At 44.8% G+C, this 14387-nt stretch overlaps 1 protein-coding gene across 3 annotated transcripts in view; it reads left to right on the plus strand.

Moving 5' to 3' along the window:
* Positions 1–14387, plus strand: part of RAB40C (RAB40C, member RAS oncogene family) — a 68070-nt gene that overhangs the window by 2923 nt on the left and 50760 nt on the right. The gene's annotated exons all lie outside the window — the stretch shown is intronic.

Below are 14387 nucleotides of genomic sequence, written 5' to 3' on the forward strand. Positions count from 1 at the left end.
CTGCATCCCCTCGCAGTAGGTATAATGTAATGCTGCCTGGCAGGGTGTAGGTCCTGTGGTGACTTGCAATCTGTCATAGTTCTCGCCATTTTCAGTGAAAATTGTGGCTCCAAGCCTTGACAGAAGCAATCTAATTCAGATCCCGGAACTCTGTATCTTCTCCAGGACCAGCCTGGGGACTGTAGTAGTTGGCACTTGCAGTTTAATCTGCAGACAGGAGTCTGAGAGAATCAGGTGCTTGTTAACATTTGCGGTGAGACAGATTGAATTCAGAATTTGGAGGAGCAGTACAGCTTGACTCCTGACAGTTTATGCATAGTCTTTATAAGAGTTGCTGTACGAGTACATGCAAAACCTGTGCAGCAGATAGATGGCTTGGAGAGGGCAGGATAGCTGTGAGATCTAGACTTATAGTAGCAAATTAAGAGGCTGTAGACAAGACTTGACATGAGTGCTAGCATTCATATATTAAGGGTTGCTTCTGTGAGGTACTGGGTACCTGCAAAAAGGGCTCCACACCCAGCTTTAAGTGAGAGTGCTGTGTCATCGAGAACTGGTGTACTTTGCACCTAGTGTTGACTGACAAACAAATGAAAAATACAGCAGGAATAATTTCAACAGGTGCTTCTAAGGTCTGAAAAATGTAATTAAAAATCTTTTATTTGATAAGGCAATTCAAATCAATTGGAAGCCAGTAATGTAGGAAAAGAACTAGTGACTCAGTAACTTGGCCTGATTTTTACATTATAACCATTACAGTAAATATATGAAAGAAACCAATATATCAGGAATCTATCAATATGGGCTGTGCCTCCTGCACTCTGAACTGTGTACCCCAGAAAATACTACAAGTCTCTTTATTTTAAAGAAAACTCAAAATACCTCCTAATAGCTTTAAAATTTCCCATGGCTGCTTTCTGTGTGCTCTTGAACCCATTTTTGTGAAGCTAATTTTACTGTCATATTTTGAGTCTTATTCAATGCTATTGCATTTTTGGTATTTACACTGCTTAATGGTTCATCTTGGTAAATTACATACCCTGTGACTAATAGGATTGGATAGCCTTGCAATTTGAGTGAATTTCACTTCTAGACAATCTTAACAGTCCTGGCAATCAAATTCCTCTGGCTGCATAGCAGCTAGGGTGCACCCACAAAACCCTGCCAACATGCCTCAACTGTGACCAGGCAGGGACCATCTCTAGCTGTAAAGGAAGTTAAGCTTCCATATGCGTTCAGGGCTTCTCTCCTGAAACTGGCAGCTAAGGTTAATTTTGTATGTTTGTGGTGTTAGTGCTTGTCCATTGAGAACTTGGCTGAGATCACTAAATACTCCATATATGCCCCCTGAAGAGCAATCCAGTTTGGCCAGTACTGGTCCAGATTCAAACCAGTGATCTGCAGGTGAAACACTGCATATTCCATTACCAGCCCCTCAAACCATCTGTCATAAACTCGAGACACATTTCTAATACTGTCCAAAACCCACCAAACTGAAACATTATGCAGAGGCTCTTGTGTAAAACCTAGCAATTTCTGTACACATGCTCTTTTTCCTATAAGCAGATGTTCATATTGTGCCATCCGTTTCTCATTTTAATTGTCCAGAAAACAGAACTTACCATTATCTGAGAAAAAGGAATAAGCTTTGATGGGCTGGCCTTGTGGTTAGCGCAACAACTCATTTCTCCTAGCCCCGGCTGGGTCCTGGGGGGAGTTCTGCAGTGCCCATGTGCTTAACCTCTGGTGGGGAGTGGCCTTCCTGGTGGCTACTGTTCCTGAGCAAGGAGCAACAGGCAGTTCCACATCCTTTGCCAAGGATGGCTACCATGATGCAGGACTCTGAGGTGGGATGGGAAAACCTGTGGGGAGGAAGGTGGGGAAGACACTCAAATATTGAGAGAGAAACTTTTAGAACTTAAAAAAAAAAAAAAAATTCTAGAGCTGATCATTCCTTTTTGTGGCCTAGGACCAGGGCCTTCTATGCAGCTGAGCTTTGGTTTGTCCTTGCCCTTACCCTATCTGACTTGAGCAAAGGCCTGCACCAGGAGAGTTCTTGGCAGTCTATAGGAGTGACTTGACATGGGGCCCAACTGAGCGGGGGGGGGGAGTCTGCTTTCATTGCAGCTGACTATGCAGACCATAAGAGAGAGAGAACCTCAGAAGCTGCAATTCCTGCTTATGTGCAGCAGCTAAAGGGCCTTTGATATGTAGAATGGACTGCATCCTTCCTGGAAGCATGTATGCAGTGACATAGTTGTTAAACTCTGGAGGCTGGCCTCTGTGAAATGAATTGGTGGATCTGACTCTAGCTCTGGACAGGTGGCCCCGTGGCAGGTTACTGCTGTGCATTGGCACTGACACACACCCTTGAGCAGTCTACGACTGCAGGAGCCAGGGCTACTGAACAGCCTTGCCGGGCCTAGAAGGTGGCAGCTTGAAATCAGGGCTGAGGCACGGTGATGTGGAAGCTTCCCCTGGTGTTCCCTATGCCGTTCATCTTCAGTTAATAATTGACGTCAGCCACCAGGAATGTAAAGGCTGATGGTGTCCCTGATGTTTGCAGCACCCCCTGCTTCCTGTGGAGCAGTTACATTCCTAGGGCCCTGGCCTGCTCCTTGGGTGTATTTACTGGCGTCTGTCACGAGGGCTGATTTCATAAAGGAAATCCTTTAAGTGAGGATGAGTTCATAGAGCTCCTCTTCTGTGGGTGTGGACTGCATTCTGACAGGCTGCTTGGTCTGGTCCAAACTGAAAGGCTTTCCTTCCAGGATGGGCCGTTTGGATACAAAGGTTCTGAAGCAATCACCTCCCTGGAATGTTTGGGCAAAGAAAGCCCAATGCAGACTGGGGAGGGCATACGTCTAAACAGTCCCAGGTTTCAAGGGGCTGAACTGTTTTTACACACCCCCCCCCAACTCATTATCCCAGTTGAAGTGGCTCCTGTCCTGAGGGGCTGGCTTGGCTCAACTCCCTGCCTCTGGCTTTGCGACCTGGTACATGGGGACACAGTGCCACTCCAGTTTCTCCTGACCCCCTAGGGTGAGGTTATGGAGTGGGAAACTGAGCCCAGCCAGCCTCACAGGACAGAAGTTGCCAGTGCAAGGTGGGCTTACTCCGCAACTCTGTTCCACCCTCTCCCCGGGTCTCTCACCCCCTGTGGGCAGTCCCACTTTAGCCACTTGAAATGCTGGGAGGTATGGAGGGAGTGTGTGTGGTCTTTCCTCCTGTTCTCCCTGATTTATACCCCACCCCACGATTACAGGCTGCCTTCCTCCTATTGCAGAAGCAGGACGCCCTGGGAGCCTACCTGTTTCCTTTCAGCTAGAGGGACCTGCGAAGAGGGGTACAAAGCCTACCCTTTCCCTCGAGGCTACACATGCTTTTTCCTCTCTGCCTTCTGCTCCTGCTACCTTGGGCAGAGAGAGGCTAGCATGGCACCTGCACTCTGAGCCCTGCTTAGCAGCCTGTGTTGCAGATAGACTAGCTAGACTAAAAGCAAAGCCGTGTGCCTTGTCCTGCATGACTGATGTGTGCCCTGAACATCTGTCACTTCATAGAGTTTGAGGTCAGAAGGGGCCATGAGATCATCTAGTCTGACCTCCTGTATAGCACAGGATCCCAGTTGCCGCACATGAAAGCCAACAGCCACAATGAGACCAAAGTATTACAGCCCACAGGAGACTAGACTGTTCTGTACCACAGGAAGAGAACAGGAGGAACCGGGGTGCACCAATGCCTGAAGCCCCTATAGTGGCAGGGAAATGAATAAGTGAGATATACCCAGATGATCCTGGCAAGCGACCCATACCCACACGCTGCAGAGGAAGGCCATCGTCCCTGCCAGTCTGACCTGAGGGCAAATTCCTTCCTGACACCACATATGGTGATCAGTTAGATCCTGACAGATTGAGGTGGTGCTGAGCATATTCTCTGAGTCCTGACCCTCACTGTCCAATGTCCCATCTTCTGCTATGATCATCCCTGATGCTTCCGAGTCAAGAGATTAAACAAAAACCTAGAAGACATTGGTGGGGGAAGATCCCTTCCTGACCCCTGCAGATGACTGGCTGCCACCCTGAGGCAGAGTATTTAGGACAGTGGAGCCCAAACTTTTCCTGTTGCGTCCCCCTTACCAGTAATGGAATCTGTTCACGTCCCCCTCCATTCCTGCATGGTTGGTTCAGCAGAGGAGCTCGGGCTGAAGGCAGGGCTGAAGATGGGGGAAGAGCTGGGGCTAAAGGCAAAGCTGGTCTGGGGGTGGAAAGGGAATGAGGACAAAGCTGGGCCAGGGCCAGAGCTGGGCTGGATGGCATTCCCTTCCTGCTCCCCATGGGGGCTGCCCTGGGCCCTGCTGTACACCCCACTGAACGTTCCTCCGTGCCTCCCTAAGGTGGCATGCCCCACAGTTTGAGGACCACTGGTTTAAGAACATAAAACTAACTGGAAATGAGTCCCATGGCTGTTGAGTCCTGCCCCTATCATCACAAGCAACTTGTCATACAGTGCATTTATAAATTTGTCCAGCCCCCTCTTAAAACTAATTAAGTTGTTTGCATTACTCGAATCACACAGTTGTCTTGTCCTTGTCCTCCCCACAAATGTTGCAGTAGCCAGGAGTACTAAAGCACAGCAGAAATGCCCCGATTGCATTTCTTGGCTGTTCAGAGCTGTCAGGCGTCTGGGCAAGTGGATGCAGTGTGTGTGTATAGCCCTGAGCCAGGGTGTGAAAGGCAGATCTGTTCAGCTGGGAAGATGCTTGTTCCTTGCAGGAATGCATGTCATTTAGATAATGCTGTGTCACAAATCAAACCTCTTACTGAAATTCAAGCTGCTCATGTGCTTGCACTTAAATAATCTTGTCCAGCCTGTTCCTTTGGCTGAGAAGACTGATCTGTTATGTGCTGTGTCACAACCAGATGAGTCTTGTTAATTTCTCTTTGGATTACTTGATAGTGTGCACAAGTGACAGTGCTGCCATGTGAGCAGGTGATCAGCATCCACAGGAAATAGTTTGTCTTAACGCTGGTGAGGACCTGCCTGCAGCATGCTTTCCTGGTGGGCACGTGCTTCAAAACATTTTGCACGCTCCCGTGGAAAAGGGTCCTTCTTGTCCCTGCTGCTAGCCCCCACAGGGAACCTGTTCTACTCTGTACCTGACTTATCCTTTCCTACACAGATGGGTTTGGACTGGAATGGGATAAGAAGCTTTCTTTTCCTACTGGATCAGAGTGTTGAGCATCAGTTTGAGCAGGTTTCGGGAAAGAGGTGTCTGCTAGATATAATAACCCTTACAGTACAGAGAGAAGCACCGTTTCTACGTGCTCTAGAACCCCATATGGCATCTCACGTTTATTCAGAGGACTGTAGTGAGCTTTCCAGCAGGGTCTTCGTTATAAAATGGCCAAAGGTGGGGGTATGTGGAAAAAACTAAAATAAACTAGAGTCAGATTCTGACCTTCCACAATATAGTTGTTCACGGGCTCCATTGCTCTGAGAAACTGTTCAGTCCTAAATGATTAGACTTAATAAAAAAGAGAGATTTAATTGAGCTTAGGGGGTGTGCTATTTTTGATACCCCTCTTCTCTTTCCTTTTCTCTGCGGGCTTTCCAGTTTCAGTAATTTTCTAGTAAAACTCAGCTAAACAAGTTAAGGGGACTTAAAATGAGATTTCCCTGTTTCCATTTCATGCTATGTTCTCCACTCTTTTTGAGGTATCCAATGTAGGGTCTGGTCATAGTTCTATACAACTGTGTACGCTGCTGGCCAGGACTAGGGTACGAAGAGAAGCAGGATATAGCGGCGGACTTGCCAATTACAGAAATAATAAAACTCAGCACAGGGTGGACACGGATGCTACTGGCTGGAACTTTGACTTCACTAGGTGCAAGAATCTAGGTCAGTGTTACTCTAATGTGCTTTCTCTGGGTAAGAGGGCAGGCAAGTAATAATGCTGTAGAGCAGGGGTTCTTTTTCTTTCTGAGCCTCTTCTCCCCCCCTCCCCCAATGCTATTAAAAACTCCACGGCCCAGCTGTGCCATAACGACTCTTTTTCTGCATATGGAAGCCAGGGCTGGCCTTACGGGGTGGCAGGCAGAGCAACTCACGCTTTGGCTTCAATCCTGAGTGGTGGGGCTTGGGGCCCTGGGCTTCAGTCCCATGCAGTAGGGCTTTGGCTTTCTGCTGTGGGCCCCAATGAGTCTAACACGGGCTCTGCTTGGCAGATCCACTGAAACCTGCTTGTGGCCCCCCAGGGGGCCCTGGACCCCTGGTTGAGAACTGTTGCTATGGAGAATAGATGGATGTGCTGGTGAATCCCCAGGAGGGGGTAGGGCACTTCACTGTGATATGAGGTTTCCCCCAATACCTGCAGATTCCACCACACTATCTTTAACCCCATACGTTCTTCAATTAAAGTTTCCTCTCATTTAATCAGCAGTAATCCATTCAGGTTGTTCTCCAGAGCAGATCTTGTCTTCTGCCCAAGTCACATAGAATCGCAGAATATCAGGGTTGGAAGGGACCTCAGGAGGTCATCTAGTCCAATCCCCAATTTCTGCCCCAGAACCCTAAATGGCCCCCTCAAGGATTGAACTCTCAACCCTGGGTTTAACAGGCCAATGCTCAAACCACTGAGCTATCCCTCAGTGCTCCCTTTGTCCCCTTCTCTGACCCGTCTCCACGTAATTCCCTACTCTTGGAACTACCCTCTTTACTAAGTCGTATGGGCTTTCACCCTCTGCTTCAAATCCTCCTTTAAAATATCCTCTAAACAAACATAATCTAACCTACAGTACCCCAGTATCCTTCCACCCTGTCATCACTCAGTGCATTAGCTGCATATTTTGATGGTTTATGTAGCAATCCTCAAGTTATCCTATAGGTCCCTAGCCAAAAGACATATCCTCCTTGCAATCAGTGCATGCAGGAGTGGAAAGGAGGGAAAGATTGTCTCCTTACAGTAAGGACCGAAGAGCTTCATCCTCTTCTCCACACTCCTATTCCTGCCAAGCTTCTGAGATCCACGAGAGAGAGGCAGCATCCTTCTCCTCCCATTGTATGTGTTGCCCCCCCACCCCACTCCCATGAGGTCTTCCTGGAGCAGAGTCCTACAGTGAGTGGAAGTGCTGCTCTGCCACTGTTTGACTTGAGAAATATTAGCAGACAAGTTAAATTGTTTAAGATTTCTGCGTGGACTGCTAACTCTTTCAGAAGAAGGCCTTTGTCTCCTTTTTTTCTTGTCAGCATGCGGTTAGTCTAACCTTCCCCTTTTGGGGTGCACAGGAAGCATCTGTCTGACTTACACCCAGTGTTTACTAAAATCTTGGAATGGGGCAGTCAAGATATAGTGCCCTCTTCTCTGACCAGCACCAGTTCTCTAGGCGTGGATGCTGTTGCATTGCTTGGGCAGACTTGTACGTCCAAGGCCCAGATTTTTAAAAGGTATTTAGGTGCCTAATTCTGATTGATTTTTTCAGTGGAATTTGGGCAACTAAGTACCTTTGGAAATCTGGACCCAAGTGGATTTTTCTTTACGATATTGCAGTGATGCATCAAGGACCCATCAGCAGCATGTCGGGGAAGTGGGAAGGAACAGCTGTCTTGACACCTGTTCTCTGCTGCTTCCCCATCTTTTTTTCCTGGCTGAATGCGGTTGGATGTGTTTCATGGTGTCTTGACAGAACAGTATTTTCCATATCGATATAGACATCAGCTGTCAGTTTGGGCTGGCCCACTAACAGGCCAGTGGCTGCAGATTTAATAGGCAGGGAACTCTTCAGTGCGGCTGCATTGGCCATGCTTCTAGGAATCTCCTTCTCTTGAAATCACTTGAAGTACAGGACAAGTGGAGAGCGATTGTTACAGTAATCCCTTCCTGATAGCTGAGCTGATAGCACTCACTCCTGTTCCCTTCAAGGAAATGTTTATCTCCATTACAGTAGGGGAACAGAGCTCTAATCTAATCAGAGCGAGCATTGAATCCAACCATTTCCAGCACCTCTAGTTTTTCCTTGTCTCCTTTTTTTAGTTCTTTTGTGTGAGCAAACGTTCCTCAGATTTTGCACTCCTTGCAAGATCTATTTTCTGCTTGATGTGAGTTGGGTGGGGCTAATTCTAAACAGAGGTTATAGGCAATCCTGTTCCCACTTAAGTTATTAGGAGTGTGACCATGCAAGGTGCTGAACATCTTCTAAGATCCTGAACGTCTTCAACTCTCATTGAGGATTTTTGAGGGTGCTCTGCACATTATAGGACTGGGCTGAGGTTACCTCTTTGGAAGGGACTGGTTGAAGGTAGGTTTTAGAGTTACGGAACAGATTTATAATGCAGTGGATGGGGGAAGTGCTCTATGGATGCTTGGAAATGCTAATACAATGAATCACAGATTATAACACACCTCCTTTTATATGTCTATCTGTGATTAAGACCCCTGCATCATATCACTATGGATTTATAGCTTATACAGCTGAAGTTAGAGGTGTATATTTAATAATTAAAAGGAAAAGTGGTGTTCTTTTGTGTTTTGTTTTTTGCTATCTTGCTCTTACAACATCCCTATTAACCAAGCAGTGCTTGTTTGATGAAAAAGCTAAACCTTTGTCTTGACACAGCATTGCCCAGTTCTTTGTGGAAGGGCTGCAAGCTCAATACAAAAGTTACATGCACTTTGCTATGGAAAATCTTTGTCTTCCTTCTCAGTCAGCTTCTGTTACCAAGCAATTCCCGACACTCTTTCCTCAAGTTCTACTCTTTGCAGAGGGAGGGGGAAGGCATCTTCCTGTTGCATCTGTAATGGTACTTGCAGTAGCCATGCAGAAAGTTTGAAATACATTTGTGGGTAGCAATAAGTGTGGCTCTCAGACTTCCCTTCAGCTCACTTCTGCATTTCCTTCCCCTGATAAGTCAGTCTGTGCCTCTCTCTTTCTCTTCTACCTTCCACTGCCCTCCAGACTTATTTCTCAGAAACTTTCTGTATGTTTCAGAGTAACAGCCGTGTTAGTCTGTATTCGCAAAAAGAAAAGGAGTACTTGTGGCACCTTAGAGACTAACCAATTTATTTGAGCATGAGCTTTCGTGAGCTACAGCTCACTTCATCGGATGCATACCGTGGAAACTGCAGCAGACTTTATATATACACAGAGAATATGAAACAATACCTCCTCCCACCCCACTGTCCTGCTGGTAATAGCTTATCTAAAGTGATCATCAGGTGGGCCATTTCCAGCACAAATCCAGGTTTTCTCACCCTCCACCCCCCCACACAAATTCACTCTCCTGCTGGTGCTAGCCCATCCAAAGTGACAACTCTTTACATAATCAAGTCAGGCTATTTCCTGCACAAATCCAGGTTTTCTCACATCCCCCCCACCCCCATACACACACAACTGGAGAGTGGTCAGTTTAGATGAGCTATTACCAGCAGGAGAGTGAGTTTGTGTGTGTATGGGGGTGGGGGGGATGTGAGAGAACCTGGATTTGTGCAGGAAATAGCCCGACTTGATTATGTAAAGAGTTGTCACTTTGGATGGGCTAGCACCAGCAGGAGAGTGAATTTGTGTGGGGGGGTGGAGGGTGAGAAAACCTGGATTTGTGCTGGAAATGGCCCACCTGATGATCACTTTAGATAAGCTATTACCAGCAGGACAGTGGGGTGGGAGGAGGTATTGTTTCATATTCTCTGTGTATATATAAAGTATGCTGCAGTTTCCACGGTATGCATCCGATGAAGTGAGCTGTAGCTCACGAAAGCTCATGCTCAAATAAATTGGTTAGTCTCTAAGGTGCCACAAGTACTCCTTTTCTATTTGCTATCTGGTCACCCTAACACTAGCCCTTGAATCACCTCCCAGCACTTGCGGTTTTACAATCCCACTTTACTGTCTTTTAAAATGTTGATTTTATTTTTTTCTCCCTTCTGCTGTTTGAGATCGACACACAGGAGAAGCTACAAAGTTTTTGATTTACAGAAGAGTCCAGAGACTCCAGTTGGCATCAGGACCGCTTTAGTCAAGAGTCTAGAACAAACAGCGATATGTAGTCTGCATCCCAAGGAGCTTGGGGAAACTGACTAAATACAAAGACTTATTTAACAGCAATGCACTTTGTTTCCTCTCTTTCAAGTTTGTTTCATCTTAGACTGTTTCCACTGCCAAAAAGAGGTGTTTTTTTTTTAGAGAGAACTAATATGCATTAGTTACCTTGCTGGAAAGTCCAGTGGAAACAATGCGCAGGTAGTTTTTACAGTGATGTAGCTGGGTGAGGTCAACACTCCCATACGCAGATGAGCTCGCATAGCTTCATCATGGTAAAAATTAGAGCCTTGTTTCCACAAGGATTTTACAGTGAGATAGCTTACATGTTAATTATCTTACTGTAAAAACACACCTTTTTTGGCAGTGAAGCCATAGCCTCTGTCCTCTTAGGTGTTGCTTTTAACGTTAGGTTAAAAACTCATAGTACAATTTTAAAATATACAATGTTCCTTTAAAACTTAAAACACTGGAATCATCTAGACTTACAGCCAAACAAATGTTTAGCCTCTCAAATGAGGGAAGTAGTTAGGGAAGTAGTTCTATGATTGCAAGTATGAGTGGCTCTTTTTCTCTTTGCCTGCCCCCATGCATCTTAATTCTCTCCATTCTTTCTCTTCCTTGACACTACTGCATCCCTAAAGAGACCTTGCACTTTTATTCTTTCTTTTAACCAAAGAAAACTGAACTGAACTCTTCACAGGCCAGAGCTGTGCCCTGACTATAGATCAAAAGGAGGGCTCATGGAGGTCTTAATTAACTGTGTAGTCTCTGCTTGAGAGTAGCTTGCTTGGAAACCAAGTCTCTCCTATTCAGATATGAAGCAATATTGCTGGAACACTGCAGAATTCATAAAGGAGAATACAAAGGAGTGTACCTCTAATTTTAGAGCAAGTTGTGGGGGGTCAAATACCTTGAAGTGGTGTATGCAGTGTTGTAGCCTATGTCAGCAATTGGAAATGCAAACTGATGTGTGAAACTTCTGCACTCACACCCCTGTTCCCGTAAGCCAAATGTAGAGGTCACAGTCCTCCAACTGTGGGAGCCACTAGAGGGTACTATAAGGAAAACTGCAGCCAAGAGTAAGGGTCCCAATCTCTTCCTGTATTCATTATGAACACACTGGTCTCTCCATAATTATGATTACGCCATTGTAAACCTGATGTTTTTGATACTTTTCCAGACCTAACCAATTTACCTGAAATTCCCCAGAAAACTTGCATCAGCTGCGTTGCCCAAACTAGGCATTGATGCCATACACAGGTTTTGAAGCGTACATCTATGAATTCTGCATGGTGCCTGCACTCCACACTTCCAAAGTACTACATGCTGTCCAGCGTTCAGGTTGTTTTGTTGTTTGTTTTTTTTTAAGAAACACAAACTTTATCTCTAAAGTTTCAGGCTTTGGAACATAGCTTTTCCCCAAAACACCAATATTTGTGTTCCCCTGAAATTATTTTGACTATACTGAATATTTGTCTAAGAACAGATCTATAATTGCATCTGTGTTGTAATCTAACAATGCAGATTGTTATGATGCTTTCTGATTTCACTCAGTCTGTTATCAAATGCAGCTGTATAATTTTATGGCGAACTGAACTGTAAATCCTGAAAAAAACCTGTGTGTTGCTTCTGTGCATAAAATCAGTCTTGATTTTTTTTTTTTTTTAAAGACCAAATCCACTAACCATTCCCAATTCTAGAATGAGTCTTGACTGTTTCTCTGGCTTCCTGGGTGTTCACTGAAATTGTTTGGAGCTTTAGGAACAGATTTGCTTCTGGCTCAGAACACAATTTTCAGATGCAGTTGCCATCTTTAAATGAGGCCTTGAACAAAGTTCTACTGTGAATGGAAACTGTAGCTGCTTAAGTTCTCTCCGCTGGATTGCAGAGAGAGAAACTAAAGAATGAGGTATTCTACAAATCTGGACTCTTTACCTGGTGTGTCAGAACATGCATACTGCTGCTGTCCATGTACAAAACCCAATTTGCAATACTTATTTGTATTGTACAGTACCTGGGAACCCCTGCCATGAGCCACAACCCCATTGTGCTCGGTGCTGTACTCTCATAAAAGAAAGACAGTCCATGCCCCCAAAGTTTAGATTTTTAAGTGGAAGATGAAAAAAATTGTTGGATACAGACGGGGAGAGTTCAGAGCATGTTTTGTTTAAAATCTTTCATAACTGTAGTAACTCCAATTCAGCAAGTAAGTTGCTATCCCTCATTTCCAGGATCTTCTGATGCCCCTGATGCTAAGCCTCTTGTCAGTTTGTTATGGGTGCCCCAGTTTCCCAGACCCAAGCCCACTTTGTGCATTGCAGTCCAAGCCATTCATACTTTAGTTGGAGGCAGCTAATATGAGGCTTCTGCAGATCCTTCCAAAACATGGGTATGTTGCCACTTGACCACTTCTAGGGATAAATTCCTAGACTCAAAAGAGGAAGAGTCGTGAAGAATTAAGACTCAAAGCTCCTTGCAGCTGCAGCCCATCATGACCTGCAGCAAGAATAGATCTTGCATTTGATGTTCTGGTAAGCAGGAAGTGCCACAGGCTTTAGAGCAAATGGCTACAGGATAGACCAGGCAAGAGACCGAAACCAACATGCTGCACGGTAAGAGAGCATAATTGTCATAGTCACTGTGGTTCTTCCAGAATGCTTGGTGTAGACTGAGACCTTCCCTTGCTGCTATCAAATTAAAGAGGCTTCATGAACTGTTTCCAGTGTAGTGACATTATCAGTAAATAGTTTCCACTCCTTCTAATCTGACTGCTATTTCAGTCCTAGCACTTCATGCGCTATCCGGGATTATTCTGATATTATCCTACCTGGGAACTTTACTGTATCTTTTAAAAAGAAAATATAACCTTGGTTGTATTTATTTTAACCATAGAAAGCACAGGCCTGAGTTGACTGGTTGTGGTTGTTAACCTGTTTAAAAGACACAAGGTGGGAGAGGTAATATCTTTTATTGGACCAACTTGTTTTGGTCAGAGAGGCAAGTTTTTTGAGCCACACAGAGCTCTTCTTCAGGTATTATCTCACCCACCTTGTGTCTCTAATATTCTGAGACCGACATGGCTACAACTACACTGCATTTAAAAGACAGACCTGTGGAGAACCCTATTACTTGGCAGTGAAGATGAGTATTTCTATATCTACTAAATATATTTGAGTACACAAATTGGATGAATATGAACATGATTCTGGCTGTAATAAAGCTTCTGTCACTCTGTAAATCCATTGGAAACCCCAGCTTTCCATGGCTTATAATTCCGAGCTGAGAAATTCCTTACCACTGGTAAATCTAGGTTCAGATGTCTTCAGTGTTTATCCATTATTTTAACATAAAGCTTCACCTTTTTAACTCAACACGTTTATCTATTTGTAATGCATTTTCTGGAAGACTTAGGGTCACTCACAGTTTATGATCTATAGTTGGAAAGTAGCTCCTCAAAGTTAACTGCATTTTCTTTTGCTGTGCATTTATGCCATGCAATATTTTCTAAGTAATAGCATTGTTACTCCATTATCAGGGAGTAACCTAAATACCTGCATCCTGTCTGCAGATGGGGCATCTATACCATTCCCATCAGCTGTTTTCATAGCCGATAGAAAGTTCTGAATGTATAACTAGCACTCATTGCATACCATAGTGTAAAATACCCTTTTAAACTGATAGCAGGTAAGCTTCATTGTCAGTGTGCAAGAGTGAGGAGGGCCATATGGACTCCTCTGACAGTTTTGTTAGAGAAATAGAATGACAAACTGTTAATGTTTTGTTAACTTATGCAAACAAGCAAGAAACCATTCAAAGCTCAGTCTCACAACCAAGACTGATAACTCCCTCCTTCACTCACTTTCTTGTGAAGACAAGAAGGGAGCAGTTAGGAGTGGAAGATCAGTCAGGATTTTGAGCGTTAACTCTATCTTCCTGATCTTTTAGGGTTCACCTTCTGTTTTGTTTGATCTAATGCATCTGTTTTACTTCAGAGTGAATCGTACCATGGACCTTTCTGACTACAGATCTGTAAACAAGCAAACAAAGCTCAGATGAAAATGTACAAACCTGGAAAATGGGCCATATTGTGTGCCAGGTAATGCACACTGAAACTGTTCCTCTGAGTGAGAATTTAAATGCAGAAGAACGGCAGATGAGTGGCCATTTTTAGAATCTGACTTCGTGCTTTATTTTATAGTCCCTGAGTGCTATGCTACCACAGTGTGTCTATCTGTAGTGGTGCAAAGGAAGACTTTCCTAAAACAGTGCCAAGGAAATAATAATTACAAGGAACTTTGAAGCCTCTGTGGACCCTTGGCGGAGAAGGTAGTGAATCTTTCCTGCTGCCAGTG

Source organism: Caretta caretta, chromosome 10, assembly GCF_965140235.1.
Source record: "Caretta caretta isolate rCarCar2 chromosome 10, rCarCar1.hap1, whole genome shotgun sequence".
Taxonomy (NCBI): domain Eukaryota; kingdom Metazoa; phylum Chordata; order Testudines; family Cheloniidae; genus Caretta; species Caretta caretta.